This window comes from Cricetulus griseus, chromosome 4, assembly GCF_003668045.3.
Source record: "Cricetulus griseus strain 17A/GY chromosome 4, alternate assembly CriGri-PICRH-1.0, whole genome shotgun sequence".
Taxonomy (NCBI): Eukaryota; Metazoa; Chordata; class Mammalia; order Rodentia; family Cricetidae; genus Cricetulus; species Cricetulus griseus.
In genome coordinates this window covers 42,683,403-42,701,160 of record NC_048597.1, presented here as the reverse complement: position 1 = coordinate 42,701,160, position 17,758 = coordinate 42,683,403, and positions in this window count along the sequence as shown.

Here is a 17,758-nt window from a genome sequence, read left to right as displayed (position 1 = left end):
CTTTCTTTCTTTTTTTCTTTTTCTTTCTTTTTTTTTGTGTTTCGCTTTGGTTTGTTTTGTTTGCCTAGTTTGGGTTTTGATTTTTCTTTTAAATTTTGTTTTTCGGGGAGGTTGCAAGGGTTGAGGTTGGATTCAATGTGAAGGGGAAATGGGTGGGATCGAGATGCATGATGTGAAAATAGCAAATAATGAATAAAAGTCAAGTTTTTAAAAGCAGCCTAAACAGTGCACTAAAACAGAATAATGAAACGACAATGATTTTAGAATACAAGAGGCATTCAGTAAATCTGAGTATCTTTTCCTTGGCAATGATTATATTATCAGATCTTCCAAGAAATGGCTTTTGTCAGGTGTCAGAAGGTACAATGATTAAAAATATCCATTCCTCAATATGTTAAACACCGAGTTACCTGATGACATAGCAATTCCACTCCTCAGTACAAATCCAAAAGGGATGAAAACATGTGTCTACAGTTTTAGGAATTTAAAACTGCAACCACACAAATGCTTTTCAAGCAGTACACAGGTACACAAGATGTGGTATATGCAATGGAATGTTATATAAGAAACAGATTGCTGGCTGGGCGTTGGTGGCGCACGCCTTTAATCCCAGCACTCGGGAGGCAGAGGCAGGTGGATCTCTGTGAGTTCGAGGCCACCTGGTCTCCAGAGCGAGTGCCAGGATAGGCTCCAAAGCTACACAGAGAAACCCTGTCTCGGGAAAAAAAAAAAAAAAAGAAAAGAAACAGATTGCTGATGTATGGCTTATTAACAGCAAAGGACCATGTATTGTATAGTTCCATCCATTCAAAAGGCTCCAAATAGCTAAACACGTTCAGAGGTGGATTAGTGGTTCCTAGGGTTGGGGAGCTAGAGGAATGGAAAGTGAAGGAAATGGGTATGGGGTGTCTTCTGAAGTGATGGAAAAGTTCTCAATGTCAGGACAGCAATAGTCACACAACCTCAAAATACACTTAAATCACTGAATTTTGTGCTTTTAAAATAGCTTACATTATGTGAAGTATATACTAATAAAATTTTTATTTAAAAAAGTAGAAGACTATGCTTCAAACTAACTGTCTGGGCTTAGATGTGATCACGACTGTGTTGCTTTGCTTTTCAGAGATAATAATGGCAGCTATGTGGTGTGATTATGTTATGAGGAGATTAAGTGAATTAGATTGGGTATTGTGGTACACACCAGTAACCCCAGCAATAAGGAGCCTGAGGCAAGAGGATCACAAATTCAAAAACAGCCTGGGTTATATAGCAAGACCCTCTCTCAACTAACTAACTAACTAACTAACTAACTAACTAACTAACTAACTAACTAACTAAACCATCATACAGCAAATGAATGTGCTGGAATGTTACATCTTTCAGTACTGTTTGCCAAGCGTGAGGCCCTAGAGTTAAGCCCCCGTACCACAAATAAGTGAACAAATAAAAGGATAAATATTCACAGAAAGTTTATGTAGGGATCTGGAGCTTAGCAAATGTTTAAGAAACACAAACTTTATCTAAGATTGTTTACTCATTGTCCTTGAAGGATCTATCTGCAGGTGCCCAGGTCTTCCGATACAAGCATCACATTTATTTGGCTGACTGTGCCTCAGGGAAGCTCTCACACCTCACTAATTGCTGGCCTATCATTTATCTTGCTAGTGGCTGGTCTCCAGTTCCCTCTTTCTTAACAGAAATTCCTTTCCTCTTGATTTTAATCTATGAAATAGATTTTTTCCTGCAACTACTACCCGTATTTATTAAGTTACTGATCTCTGCAGGAAGTTTCTTTCGCTCAGGATTGCTTTATCACCTTTACACATAAGTACTTGACAAGTAGAGTGACGGATATCCAGAGATAACACTGAGGGATGAATTGTGTTTATGGAGGCAGGAAAAACAGGCGATCAGAACACCCTGCCTAATGGTAAGTACACTTAAGTTAGAACGTGTCCTAGTCTTGGCCATGTTCCTCTTAGCCACGATGGATAGTATAAAGACTGAGTACACCTGGGTAAAGGTCTGACGGAGCAGGTACCCCTTATCGTCTGGATGTAAGTTCTAAGACTACAGTGGGTGCCTGCAATTGTGCTAATCATGCAACCTCATAACACTTTTTTTTTTTCTATACTGTGTACATAAGTAAACCTTAATTCATTTTTACTTTTTAATTTATTTTTTGTTTTTGAGACAGGGTCTAACTCTATAGTTCTGGCTATCCTGGAACTCACTATGTAGACCAGGCTGGCCTTGAACTCAGAGAGATCAACCTGTCTCTGCCTCCTGAGTGCTGAAATTAAAGGTGTGCACCACTATGCCCAGCAATAAAGCTTAATTTGTAAATTAGACAAAGTAAGAGTAAAAGTTCAAACAAATACGATAATTATAGTATTATAAAGAAAGTTAAGGGAGCAAATGACCTTTCTGTAGCTGTCTGTCTGTCTATCTATCTATCTGGGGGTGTAGCTCAGTAAAGCACTTACTTAACATACACAAAACCCTGAGCTCTGTTCTCAGCATTGCAAAGATAAAGTTCCTACTGTGCAGTGAGCACAGCACTCTATCAGCAACACAGTGCCGGTGCGCTTTGGTGAACGGTGAACGGAAGCCCTTCTCATGCATCATGACTTTAACTCTTTTTTTTTTTTTCTGAGACAGGGTTTCTCTGTAGCTTTGGAGGCTGTCTTGGAACTAGCTCTTGTAGACCAGGCTGGCTTCGAACTCACAGAGATCCGCCTGCCTCTGCCTCCCTAGTGCTGGGATTAAAGGCATGCGCCACCAACTCTTATGGGCTCTGTTTGTTTCTTTTTTCTTTTGAGACAGAGTTTCTCTGTATAACAGCTCTGGCTGTCTTGGAACTTGTTCTGTAGACCAGGCTGGCCACAAACTCACAGAGATCTGCCTGCCTCTCCCTCCCTTAATCCTGCTGGGATTAAAAGCGTGCACCACCACTGCCCTGCTCATTGTTTTAAATTTTTTTTATTCACTTTACATACCAACCACAGTTATCCCTCCCTCCCTTCCTCTCTCCCTCCCCTACCTTCCCCCAACTACCCCCCCCATCTACTCCTCAGAAAGCCTAAGGCCTCCCATGGGGAGTCAGCAATGCCTGACACTTTAAGTTGAGTCAGGAAGTATCCCACCATATGAAATGGGCTAGCTCGTGCACTGCCAAGAGTCCCATAAACAGACCAGACCAGGCTACCCAACTGTCGTCTACATGAAGATGGCCTAGTTCAGTCCCATGCAGGCTCCCCAGAGGTCAGTCTGGACTCAGTGAGCTCCCATGAGAGTCAGCTGTCTCTGTGGGTTTCCCTGTCATGCTCTTGACCCCCCCTTGTTCTTATTGGCTCATTTTGTATTGCCATATAATAATTGTATGTGCTTATAGGCTGTGGTTGAATAATTAATACACACATCCAATGGGTAGTGATCAGATCAGGTTAATTACTGTTTCCATTGCCTTAAGTTTTTGCTATTTCTTCGTATTGGAAAACCTTGAATTTCTCTCAACTAGTTGTTTATAAAGTGTGTATTAGATTACTGTGAGCTATAGACACCAAACTGTGATACAGAGCATTCGGGTGTAACTCTTGCCAGGTGTATGGGCTCATGCCTGTCATCCCCCCACTTCCGAGGCTGAGATAGAAAGATCACAAGATCAAAGGCAGTGTGTGTTATGCTGAAAGCTTCACCCCAGCCCCCGGCATCCATATACCCAAAGAATCTGGTCTATTATGGTGGAAGTTCCACCCAAGCCCCCCCTTCCCCTTCTGCTCAGAAAAGAGGGCAGAAAGGATCCCAGTGGTGTGAGGACAATGAAGTGGGGATGGGGACTCCAGATTGAAGACTCTTTGGCCAGGGTCAAAGAATTTGTGAACTTGCACTAAAGGTCCTGTGCTGGGAAAGCAAGAGCCCAAGTTTGCATAGCATTATGGTGACTCTGCTTCATCTCCAGGTAGTCTCTCCTCTTCCTTCCCTTGTTTAAATCCACTCGGATAGACTGGCTTTGTCAAAACCAAAGGCTCACTAGAATCCCCTGCACACGAGGTCACCTGATGATAGGCAAAATTATAGAATCCTTCCACACATTTCCTTTCCTCACAGGAGAAGCAGTGGAATGAAATTAGCATTGCCCGAAGTCAGGAAACGGGCAGCTGTCTGTTTATGACTAAGTTTGTTAGTGTTTAAAATATTCCAAGAGTCAATATTTAATTAACAAACTGCCATGCCGATTTTACAGATGGCACATGTGAGAAGTATATGTATGGAGTAAGAATTAATGGACCCATATTTGGGGGAATACAGGAATTAAATATATATTTACAGGTGCAGGTTCCCTTCTAACCAAAACTAAACTTAGAGGAACTGACAGGGACCTAGAAGCAGCTTCTAAAATATCCCTGTGTAACAATAGTCAAGGAAAGCAGCTTCATCAAAGGCCAAGGGCTTATCTTCTGCAGCTTAACTCTTGATAACATTTAACACACACACAGTAGTATTTGTTCAGTTAATTGAATAAATAAGTAAATGATGCAGTTAGCCATCTCTCCATCGTGATGTTTGTTTATAGTAAAATCTCTCCCAATGCACTGCGTTTAGAGCATCTGGGTGATAATGGTGGAGACCACTCTGTTCCACAATTCCTTGCAAGGCAGTACTTTCCATTGCCTAGACTGATTATTTTATATCTCTTACCTTTGATAATACTATTCCTACTCTGAAAATCATTTGCTGTTCTTTCTTAATCATCCCTGACAGCTCACACTCATTTTCTTGCTTGTCTATCTGGAAATAACTTCTTTTTTTCCAACAGTAATTCAGGTATCACCCACCCCTGTTGTTTGCTTTGCTTCCGCTTTTATACTTTGTCAAGCTTCTTCTGAAACTTGGCACTTGTTCAGTGAAAAGAAAAGTCGTACCTTATCATTGGCAACTTTTCCAGGCCTTGCCAGTGGGGACTGCCCTCTGGCATAGGTCTATTTTACCTGTTAGGACTGTAAAGACCTTGGTAACTGGCTATGACCCAGCTCAGTGGCATTCTGGGCATTACACTGGGGGGGAGATGGGGGCACTAGGCTCTGCTTTCCCTAAACCTTGGGAATACAAACTTCTGCAATATTAATTTTGACCAATGGCAGTCAGGCATGTTCCATATTTTCCTCCCAGTACTCCTTAACCACCTTTCCCAGATAATTCTGAGACACAGAGGGCCTACATAACTCATTAGGGAGATACAGTGTCACCAAGAAACTAATTGGGTTAAATTACTGATGCCCCAGCTTTGCTTTCTCCTTCTCCCTTCTTCTTGATGAATTGTATTTACATGGAGCTGTGTCATCTAGGTTCTCATCTTTATAGAAATGTCAGTCCTTTGCAGTCTCATGGCAACCCAGTCTCTCTCTCTCTCTCATCAATTATTTTTTTATTAATTTATTTTTTACATTCTCTCTCCCTTCTCTCCTCCCGCTCCTCCTCCTCCCTTCCATCTGCTCCTCGGAGAGAGGAAAGCCTCCCCTAGGAAGTCTACTAAGACTGTCCCATCATCTCACAACCCAGTTTCTTAAGGACATGTTCTGTGACTGCTGGTTTATTTTCACCATAGTTCCCTTCAGGAGTTTCATCACTTGGTCCCATGCTTAGAAAACAGTATAATAACTACTAGTTAATTAATAACTTAAAAGAAAATGGAGACAGAGTCTCACTACATATTCCTGGCTGGCCTGGAACCCTCTGCCTAGACCAGGCTCACTTTGAACTCATAGAGATCCACCTGCCTCTTGAGTACTGGGATTAAAAACATGCACCACTAGACTAAGAATGAACAGTTTTAATATAGTTAGTATATAACACACTTACTTTTCTCTTTGATTCAGGAAATAGAGGAGGATCAGCTTAGGTCAAGGGGGCTAAGGGACTCTCCCAAGGTCATGTGTCTCTCAGGGAGCCTGGCTAGATCTGCGTTTTGGTCTCCTGACTACATAGCACCATTCACAGTTTTGGAAATGATTTTGATTTATGTGAGAGGAAAATAGTACCAGGACCAAAAGAACAAACCGATGGGAGCTATGTTTCTCTAGGCCCTTTTTTTTGGGATTTCCCATTAAGACAGTAGGAAATAGTACTTCTCTGGCTTGGTCCCCACCATTCACTTTCCTTCGGTTTTATTCCCGGGTCCAGGTCCTGTGGAGGTGTGCTAGGAAGGCACAGGGGGAAAGAGGCAGACTGCTTTGTGTTTGTAGGCTATTACTGAAAGAAACAGCCCTTACCTCAAAAGAATAAAAGACAGTTTATTCTAAAGCAAAGAGGAGTGACCACGGCCCAGTATAATACATGTAGTTCTCTCCAAATATAATGTTCCAATGTAGAAACACTTCCATTGGGTTTTATATAAAAGAAATTAGGAGTGTTATACATCAAGGCATTTTAAAAGTGCATAGGTGGAAACAAGAGAGAGGAGAGTTACAGCATGATGGGGGAATTTCTCCCGTAGGCCTCAGATGTTCTCTGATAGCATTGTTAGCTTTTGGATTGGTGGAACCTAGTGGTCTGCTAAGTCAGTAGATTCCAAAGGTTTTTATCTCTTAGTTACAGGATAACAGTTCTGACACAGAGCTGGGCAAGGAATAGCTATTAAGGGTTAAAACTAACCCAAGATAAGGTGTAATTAGGCTGTGGACCTGCAACATTCCAATCTCTCCATCCCTGCAGTTCTAATCAGCTGATCATTCTTTGCAAACATAGCTTCCTTCCAGGGTCTGTTTTTCACAAGGCTGATGCAGCCAGGAGCTGGATCAAAGTAGGACATCATAGGACCACTCAAACAGTGAAGCCCATCCTAAAGCTGCTGAGACCAACACAGCCAACCAAGACAAATCAACTGTCCTTCCCTTCATGGTAATTCATCTCCATATCATCAGCCTTATAAACCTTCCTGCTCCCATCATGCATCTGACGCTATGTCACAATCAGAAAGCCACATTTAGGATAGAAAGGAGAGCAGAGCCAACCCATTCCTGGAATTCCCAGCCTCTTTCCAACATACAAGTGATTCTCCCTTCACTAAAGTTTGTTCACAAAATGAGCTATCTAAAATCACAGGGTCTCTCTCCCTCCCCACCCAACATCTCTCCAACCTACTATTTGAGTGTACATACTATAATAAACTTCTTTCCATTTCTTATGAAGACAAGAATCAAGAAACGCTGGGTAGAACTTCAACTCTGCTCTCCCTTCCCCTGAGCCCTTCCCAGCTTTTACTAGTGTCTCAGGTGATTGTGAGCACATTCCCACCTGATAGCCATCATGACATTTCTTCCATTTCAGTTTCTAGTATGCTGTCCACAGTCCATGGTACAGCACACCTGTAGAACCTCAGGCTCCTGAAGCAATCTAATTCTCAAGCAGCACTGAGCACAAATATCACTGTTGTGTCCTGTGTCTCCCCTTAGCGTTTCCACGAGTCAACTATTTGGGAGCCAATGTGTCAGACCCATGCACCCACAGTTACCTGACATGGGGAAAATACCCTTTATTTCCCCAACTCCAGCATCTCCTTCTGGACCACAGATCACAGAATCCTGGGACCCCTGAACTGAATCAGACTTCTCCATCCACTCTAATCACAGCTCCTCCACGTCTCAGATCTGAATACTTACAATCGATAAAGAAAGGTCGTCCCGGTGGCAAAAGAAACTGGGGAGGGGACTCAGACCAAGTCTCTCCATCCAGTCAAAGCCTTGTCCCCAAATGAGTATTTGACCAATGTCCTGTAGAATAGGTTGCTGTTGTTCCTTTATATCTGATTAATGTACTAAAAAAAATTTCAAATATTTAAAGAGTGGTGGGGTTGGAGATACAGCTCAACAGTTAAGAATGCATACTGCTTTTACAGAGGATGGGAGTTCAGTTCCTAGTACCCATGTCAGATGGCTCTTAACCGTCTATAGCTTCAGTTCCAAGAAATCCAACACCCTCTGCTGGACTCTGCAGGCACCTGCACCCCAGTGCATATAAGTACACACACAAGCGCACACAATTAAAAATAAGCAAGACAAATAAATTAGACAATAAATAAATAAATAAATAAATAAATAAATAATAAAGTTGTTTAAAAGACAACTACAAAATATGCCACAGAGACCTATATGACATAAAATGCCAACATATTTATAATCCCTTTTCACAGAGTTTGTGAGGGCTAGGGATTAGAATAGTTGGTAGAGTGCTCGCCTAGGACACACAAAGCCCTCAGTTCTGTCCTGAGCACTGCCTAAACCAGGCATGATAGTGTTTGGATGCAAGCCCAATGCCAGAAAGGTGGAGGCGGGGACATCAGAAGCTCAAGATTATCCTCAGCTACATAATGAGTTCCGGGACAGCCTAGGCTACGTGAGACCTTGTCTCAAAAAACCACCACAAAGCAACACACAAAAAAATGAGAGCTCATTCCTCCAATACAGAAGTGTGGCATAGCATTGTCATAGAAAGAAAGCATAATGTGTTTATTGGAAACAAGACTGTGAAATGTGGACTATGAAATTTTAAAGGGCAAGTCGGTTTTCTTTGTCATGTATCTGTGTGAAAATCTTGCATGTTTTATGACAATGACCACCAAACTACAAAAAATGTCGGTGTCTTCACATAATGACATAACATGACCACAGAAGATGGTGGCTCTGCCTTCAACCATGCAGCCTGATGCTGCTCCTAGCATTTGTGTCTGGCTCTGCCCTTGAGGGATATGCATTTCCCCATATCCTGTCTGGTTACTCTAGCCTAATGGGAGGACTTTGCCTCTGGCATCCTTAGAGGGCCTCCTGCTCCAGGAGAATGGTCTATAGGGTTATGTGCAGAGAGACTCTTATGAGTGTTGGGTCTCCGTTCTTTGCTTCTGCTGAGAGATGAATGGATCCTGGAGTGAACACACCTTGGACTCAAATGTGGTGACATGTGAGAATAGTTTTGCTTAATTTTTATCTCTCGGCTTACACACACACACACACACACACACACACACACACACACACACACACACACTTCCTTTTTGGTGCAAATAGCTTTTCTTCCAGACCCGATGTAAATGGGAAACCTAATAAAAAATTGGAAATGAGAGGATGATTATTTTCAGCACATATTTTATTTTCCTTCGAAATATAAACTGTTGTGCCCTTTTCAGCTGGCTGTTGTTTAGTTCATCCTTGGTAGATAAAGGTTACATATGCCAGGAACTACTCCAAGGTGCCAGAAAAACAGCAGGAGCCTCTCAGGTTCTGCTGGTCGTCTGCTCCTTTGAGCTAATCACTCACACCTGTTTTCCAGGCATCAATTAAAAGTAGCAACAAAGTAATGGCTGGGTTGTTTTGTTTGTTTGTTTTGTTTTTGTATGTGAAATACTCTCCTCTCCCCTCCTTTTCCCTCCCCTTCCCTCTCCTCTCCTCCTCTCTCCTCCTCTCCGTTTTCCCTCTCCCCCACCTTTTGGTTTTTCAAGACAAGGTTTCTCTGTGTAGCTCTGGATGTCCTGGAACTAGCTCTGTAGACCAGGATGACCTCTAACTGTCCCTGCCTCCAGAGTCCCTGAAATACTTTTCTTTAAAAACTTTTAAAATTAGACTGTAAAGTATTAGGTTCCACACATAACTTGCTTTTGCTCATCCCAGGCAACCACCACCCTCTGCCGTAGAACCCCTGTACTCTTCCAGTCTGTATATTCCTGGGTTTGAGGCCATCCCCTGGAGGATGGTCAAACTACCAGGAGGAGCACATCCTTAGAAAAAATTGACCCTCTTTCCCTCAGATTTTATCAACTGTCTATAGCTCCTCAGTTTAGGATGTGGCTTAGGAACCGCTTCTCACTGCAAACTAGATTACTGATTGGCCTGCCTTGTGCAGGTCTTCTTCAGGAAACCACAGCTGCTGTGAACTTATGAATAAAGAGGTCCTCTCATGTCTCCAGACAGCCAAAATCTCTGGTTCTTAGGATCTTTTTGGCCCTTGAGATTTGGGGAGGAGGTATTATACAGCTGTATCTTTTTGTGACTGAGCATCTCACTGACATTTATTCTCTACACTTTGACCAGTTGTTAACCTTCTGGATTAACCACCATGCGTTGCACAAAGAAACTTTTTCAGTTAGGTCTAAGAGCTGCAATAACCTATTGGGTAGAAAGACACAGATTTAGAAGGCAGTCTGATACTATATTCAGTTAGCAGAATAACAGTAATATGTTCACTCATGGGGGTCTGTGAGCTCCACAAATGTTGGTATTTGACTAGGGTTATATTTTTCAGATAAGCATTTTCTCCTGTACAGTAGGCTATAGATCCTACCATAAAGTGCATAGTTACCCCCATAACATTCAAGCCACTATTACACTCATGGGTGCATCTCGCCACTCTGGCATCTTTTGCATTTCACAGGATTTGAAGCTGGGTAGAACTGTTAGTGACTTTTTTTCCTTGCAAGGAGTTTACACCACATTTTCTAGTACCATGAAAGCTGGCCAGCAGGAGAGAAACTCCCTAGCCAGTGGCAACTGGGTTTCTCCATGCCATGTGACCAAAATGTGTGGTGTCTTCAGCAACAGGGTCATGCTGAGAAGTTCTGGCACCAAGTCATCCACTGTTACTGCTTCTGTGTATTTTTTTTTTTTTTTGGTTTTCGAGACAGGGTTTCCTCTGTAGCTTTGGAGCCTATCCCGATCTGTAGACCAGACTGGCCTTGAACTCAGAGATCCACCTGCCTCTGTCTCACGAGTGCTGGGATTAAAGGCATGCACCACCATGGCTCAGCTGTGTAGTCTTTCGTAAACCAATTTCCTCTTCCAAGCCTCTGTTTCTTTCCTTGTAAAACATAGTATGAAGGGTTGGAGAGATGGAAGTGGACCCAGGGTTTGTTCCTCGAACTAAGATTCAGTGGCCTGTAACTGGCTATAGCTCCAGTTTCAGAAGGTTTGACACTCTCTTCTGTACTCCTTGGGACCTGTACACATGCGATGTACACACAGACAAGGAGGCACACACATACACATACATAAAAAACAAAAATCTTTTAAAAATAACATCAATTTGTTATTATTTATCCTTCTCATAAATCTTTTAAAGAAAGAATGAGATAATGTTTATGGGGCATTTTATTCTTCTTTGGTGGAAAATGTGTTTCAGCCAGGTGTGGTAGAACTTGCTTGCAATTCCAGCCTTAGCAGGTGTAGGCAGGCAGATCTCTATGACTTCACTGCCAACTTGCTCTACACAGTGAGTTCCAAGACATCCAGGCTTATACACAGAGACTCACTCTCAAAACAAAACAAAGCAAAACAAAACAGAAAAACAAAGCAAAACGAAACAACCCAATCAACCTACCAACCAAAGAAACAAACAAAGGGAGACAAGTTGCAGCACTTTATTTAATGTATTCATTTTTATGTGTCTTACCTGCTTGTTGTGCACCACATACATGCAAGCAATGCCTACAGAGGCCAGAAGAGGGTGTCAGATCCCACTAGATTGGGTTTACAGAGGATTGTAGGTACTGGGAATTGTACCTGGATTCTCTGTAAGAGTAGCCAGTGCTCTTAGTCACTGACCTATCTTTTCATCCCCTGATGCAGTATTTTAAATACAAATTTTCTGAAAAAATATGAGATGTGTTGGCCTGCCACCAAGTGCACACTGGGTAGACAAAACTTTTAAATGGCAAATGGTCATAAACAACCCAAAGTCTTGTATCAGTTGCCTCTTGGATTTTTAAATTACGAGGCTATTTGTTTGTTTGTTTGTTTTTTCGAGACAGGGTTTCTCTGTGGCTTTGGAGGCTGTCCTGGAACTAGCTCTTGTAGACCAGGCTGGTCTTGAACACACAGAGATCCACCTGCCTCTGCCTCCCGAGTGCTGGGATTAAAGGCGTGCGCCACCAATGCCTGGCCCACACATAATGTATTTCAATCATATTCTCACCCTCTATCCTGTCTTGTCCTTGTCTCTGTCTCACTGATTCCCCTCTCCGGTCCCTTCTACTCCTTCTGCTTCCATGTTTTGTTTACTTTGGGAACATGGACAGCTTACCAGTGGTTACAGCATTCAAGAAAATGTCTTCTTTTCCCCAGCATCTATTAGCCCTTTGTATATCTCCAGGGAGAGGTGGGGGTCCCATGAGCTCCTCCGTGCTGAGACAGGATGTTGATGTTGTTCAAATATTCTGAGGCTAATCACTGCCGCTGTAAATTTAAGAGTGTTATAGCCATGTCATGTCTAGAGATGAGCATTCCACACTGCCTCCCCACGTTCCTCCAGCTCATACATTCTTTTCACCGTTCTTCTGTGATATTCCCAGAGCCTTCTTGGAGTTGATATAGAGACTGTACATGGGTCTATGTGCATGAACTGTGTGCATACAATGGATGTGAGCACACATATGAATATCTGTGTGTGTGTGTGAACCTATGGGTGAGTACCATGCATGTGAGCACATGTATGTGTGTGAGCATCTGTGTACACCTATAAATATGAGCACACACGTGTGTGTGTACATCTATGTGTGTGTACCTAAGGATGTCAGCACACACACATAAGCATGTATCTTTGTGTGCATGCCTAAGAATGAGCGCATCTATGTGTGTGTGTATCTATGGATGTAAGTTTGTGTATATCTATAAATGTGAGTGCATGTGTGTGTTCTATGGGTGTGCTCACATATATCATGTTCCACTGCAAGGCAGTGAATGCTTGCCATGCTTTTGGCAAAGTCATACACCAGGCAGATCATGTGACTTGGATTTTCTCCCAGAGAAAAAGTATTTATCAAAGTAGTTAAAGTCCCCCAAGAGACACTATTTGCTGAACTCATAATCATGGGACTCTCTAACTGGAGCTCACTAATTTTGTCATCACAGAACATCTTGGTTGATGAATTAAAACCTAGATCTAACATCTAGAGAACTTCGATAGCTTAAAGATGGGGTTGGGGTACAGGCTTGGTGAGGGCATTCTTGTGATCATGCCAGCTCCTCCCATCATCTTCTCTGAACCATTGTACCCTACACATTGATACCATAGAGTGTGAGCCGGAGTACCATTTGAGAGGGCCGAATTATCTGGAATTGGCTTGGTGTTTTAGAGCACTTGCTGCTCTTGCAGAAGACCTGGGCTTGATTCTGAGCATTCACAACCATTTATAAGTGCAATTTTAGGAGATCAATGGCCTCGCTTCGGGTACTAGGCATGCATATGGCACACATACATGAACACAGACAAAATACTCATACTCATAAAAGAAATAAATCTTAAAAAACAATTGTGGAGCTGGGCGGTGGTGGTGCACACCTCTAATCCCAGCACTTGGGAGGCAGAGGCAGGTGGATCTGTGTGAGTTTGAGACCAACCTGGTCTACAAGAGCTAGTTCCAGGACAGGCTCCAAAGCTACACAGGGAACCCCTGCCTCAAACAAACAAACAAACAAACAAAAGAATTGTGTCAAAATTGTGGCAATTACAAGACAAATATTCTCACCATAGGCCAGTACAAAAGCACTCCTAGTTCTTAGGGGAGTGTATTGACCAAGTCCTTTATTTTCTACTTTCTGATGGTTTGACATCTGATGTTTTGCTGGTCACAGAGGGGACTCCTTTGTTGGACTTTTCTACTTCAAGCTGCTACTCACTTGCTCTGGAACACATAATTTTAGAACCAGGTACCAGACACCATGGTACATCCTTCATTTCATATAGAACTGACTAAAGTTGTTCAAACCAGCCAATTCCAAGTCTGCTTACTGCAGCCTCACTGGCTCCTTCCCAACAGCCGCCTCATCAAAGGCCTGTAGTTCCCCCACCTCTGCCTCTTGTCTGATTCAGTGCTTTCTCACTCCCTGCTGCCTTTAGGGAATTATGTACAAACTAGCTTTCCAGCAGCAATCTTCCTTTAGTCTGTTGCCCTTATCATTCTTAAATTGAAATAAAGCTGATTAATACAGGAAAGGAAAGCATATTATGATGACTGGCAGACCACATGAGGTAAGGGTCAACAGAAGCAGAAATAAGGATAAAGTCTTTCACAAAGGCTATTATGCAACACAGCTGGGTCAATTTTGTTGGGCTACAGCTGCCGTGTAGGGAACACTACCAAATAAGGATGGAAAAATTCAGATCACACTTGGTCACAATCTATGGACTAATGAATCTGGACATTGACTGATTCATTTGAGCAAGAGAAAGCATTAAAAAAATCCTTTTATTTTTTTTTGAGACAGCATTAAAGAAATCTTAAGAGGTGGTTTGGAAGCCAGGTATGGTGGTGCTTACCTATAACCCTAGAGCTTACGTGGAAGAGCAGGAGCATCAGGAGTTTAATGGCATCCTTGGATACATATCAAGCTTGAGGACAGCTTGAGCTACACGAGACCCTATCTCAAACAAATGAAGAGTGATTTGGGAGGTTGGAAGAGGGTTCAACCTAAGCACCCAAGTTTGTTTCCCCAGAAGCCAATTTATCTGAATGAGAAATACTCCCTGTCTTAGCCAGTGTTCTATTGCTGTGAAGAGACACTCTGACCATGGTGATTCTTATAATGAAAAGCATTTAATTGGGACTGGCTTACAGGTTCAGAGGTTTAGTCCATTATCATCATGGTGGGGAGCATGGGACATGCAGGCAGATATGGTGTTGGAGAAGGAGCTGATAGTTCTACATCCAGATGCTCAGGCAGCAGGAAGAGAGAGAAACACTGGGGAACCCCACAGTCCATCCCCAGTGAAACACTTCCTCCACCAAGTCCACACCTCCTCATCCCTGTCAAGAAACACCACTTGCTAATGACCACATATTTAAATATATGAGCCTATGGTGACCATTCCAATTCAAACGTATAGCGAGCCTCTCTGTCCTGCCTGCCAGCTCTCAAATAACCACATAGAGACTTCTTATTAATCATGAAAGCTTGCCCAATGCTTAGGCTTATTTCTAACGTTCTTAAAATTTAAATTAACCAATTTCTATTAATCTGCATGCTGCCATGTGGCTGGTGGCTTGTTACCCCACCTCCTGCATGTCTTGCTTGTTCTCATTCTCTCGACATATCTCGAGACTCCACTTTCTTCTTCCCAGCATTCTCTCTGCCTTGAAAATCCTGCCTAGCTATTGGCCATTTAGCCTTTTTTATTAAACCAATCTCAGTGACGTGTCTTCACACAGTGTGAAGGAACATTGCATAATACAAATCACCACACACCCTATAGACTCATGTTTTTAAACATTGTGCCCCAGTGATGAAGCTGTTTGGGGAGCACTACCATTTCGGGACTAGAGAGACATACCAGGGCAAGTACATCACTGGGTATGGATTTTAAAGCCAGGCCCAACCATTTTCTGCATTTTCTGTTCATATTCTTATCTCTCTCTCTCTCTCTCTCTCTCTCTCTCTCTCTCTCTCTCTCTCTCTCTCCCTCCCTCTCTCCTCCTTCCTCCTCTATTCTCCTTCTTTCCCTACCTTCCTCCCTCCCCTCTCAGGCTTCTATTGTCACACCTTCCCCACCACGGTGGACTCTATTCCTTTTGAACTGTAAACCAAAATAAACCCTTTCTTTCCGAAGTTGCTTTTGGTCAGTGTTTTATCTGCCAAAGAGATGAAACCATAACACATTGCAAAGTTGGGCAGTAGTAGATAGCGAGTATCTTATCCTAGTGTTTCTGCAGTAAGATGGGAGGAGGAAACAGGAGGATGGCCAGTTGCTCACAGGGCAGTTAGCCTCTTGTTCATAGCACTGAGTAAGAGAACCTGTCTCAAACTAGTAGAAGGCAAGGACTGACCCCCGAGGTCATCACTGACCCCATGCACATCATGGCATGTGGATGCCTGCAGTGTTCACACACATTTCATATATATATATATATATATATATATATATATATATATATATATGTATAAAGACTGAAAACAATAGTGAGTTGGATGCTTAAAAAGAATTAGAGAGAGCTGCCTTATTTAATAGTGAACACCTGTGATTACAGCATCCAGTACAGGTGGGCTGTCACTTGGTTTGAAATGGCATATTGCAAATAAGCAAACAACTCAAGAGATTTTGGTACAACCCGGTGTCTGATTTAGCAAGTCAAAGACAAGGCTTGAAGTTCTATATTTCAAACAAGCTGATTATGTAGTTCTCCACCTGCACTGTGGCTTGTAAGGAAATGGATGGCCTCTAATGCTACTTACAACCTGTCCACTTCTTTGATTTTATTGCTATCATGTTGAAAAACAACAGGGCAAGAATTTGCATCCAATATCAGCTCGAGCTATTCTGCTTGTCTTACTTGAGAAACTGAATTCTAGGACACATGACAAACTATGCAAAAAAGGATTGCATACAGCCTGTTGCCTTGCAGCAATATCAATACACACTGGATTTGTGGGAGCAAGGAGGAAATAAGCACCACGATCTAAAAAAGGTTAGAATTAGATAGAGCAGAGGTAGGCAGGGAGACACCTTTGGGATCTCTAGAAAGATACAAAGGGGGAGAACTCCAGGCTTCACTAATGGATTAAGAATAGAGCTTGACTTGCTGATAGAATATAAAATTGAATTTCACCACATCATGTAATTACTTTTAAAACTTTAAAAGAATTTATTAATGTTATTGTGTATGCACATGTGTGGAGCTCAGAGGACAACAGTGTGTTCCTGGAACTGAACTCAGGTCATTAGACTTGCAACTAAGCACTTGTAGCCACTGAGACATCTCACTGGCCCTGCATTATGTAATTCTTAAAAGGCTGCATATAAAATTCCTCAAACCAGAACAGAACTGTTGAGTCAAGGGAAGAATAGAAGAAAGGATATGTGATTGGTAGGGTTTTAGTTGGGGGATGGTGGTAGAGGAGGATGGGAGGGAGAAGGGAACTGGGATCGTCATGTAAAACAATCTTGTTTCTAACTCAAATAAAAAATGATTTAAAAAAATTCCTCAAACCATGTTCTTCTTGGCGACTCCTTTTGGACCTTGAACATATGATCATATTAAAAACACTTCACCAGGAGCATTAAAAACCATAACTTTCATTAAAAAGTAGTTTTTGTTATGCCTTTTAAATGCTTTTAAGTCTCTGAATCATGACTTACAAAATTAGGCAAAAATCATTGTGTTCAATTTTCATTTAACCACTCATTCTAGAACTTATATGTTGTTTTTATCTATTAGCATAACTTAATTTTACAAACTAATAGGTCTCCTTGTGACATTTGCATGTTCAAACACCGATGTCTAAGAATGAGACTAGTTTCTGTGATATGTGTTTAGAAAAGGTTCATTTCTCTTGGGATAATGAAATCAAAGGATGGAAAGTAGACTCTGGAATCAAAAGTTCATTACTTTCATTTTGCAAATGAGTAAACCTGGGCTCAGAACACCTAGGTGATTTGCTGCTGACTGCTTGGGATATCAATCGCCCATTGAGAAAATCAGGTCTCCCTATTCCAGTGGTTCATGTACGTCATGACCCCTTTGGAGAATCAAATGACGCTTTTACAGGGGTCACCAAGGACCACCAGACAAACACAGATATTTACATTATAATTCACAACTAAACCAAAATTACAGTAAAAATAACTTTATGGTTGTGTGGTGTTCGCCATGACATGAAGAACTATGTTAAAGGGTTTCAGCATTGGAAAGTTGAGGACTGAGTCCTAGGCTATTCAACAACTTCATATAAGTATACTGCCATCATTAAGATTAAATATTGTTCTTTAATGCTTTCTGACT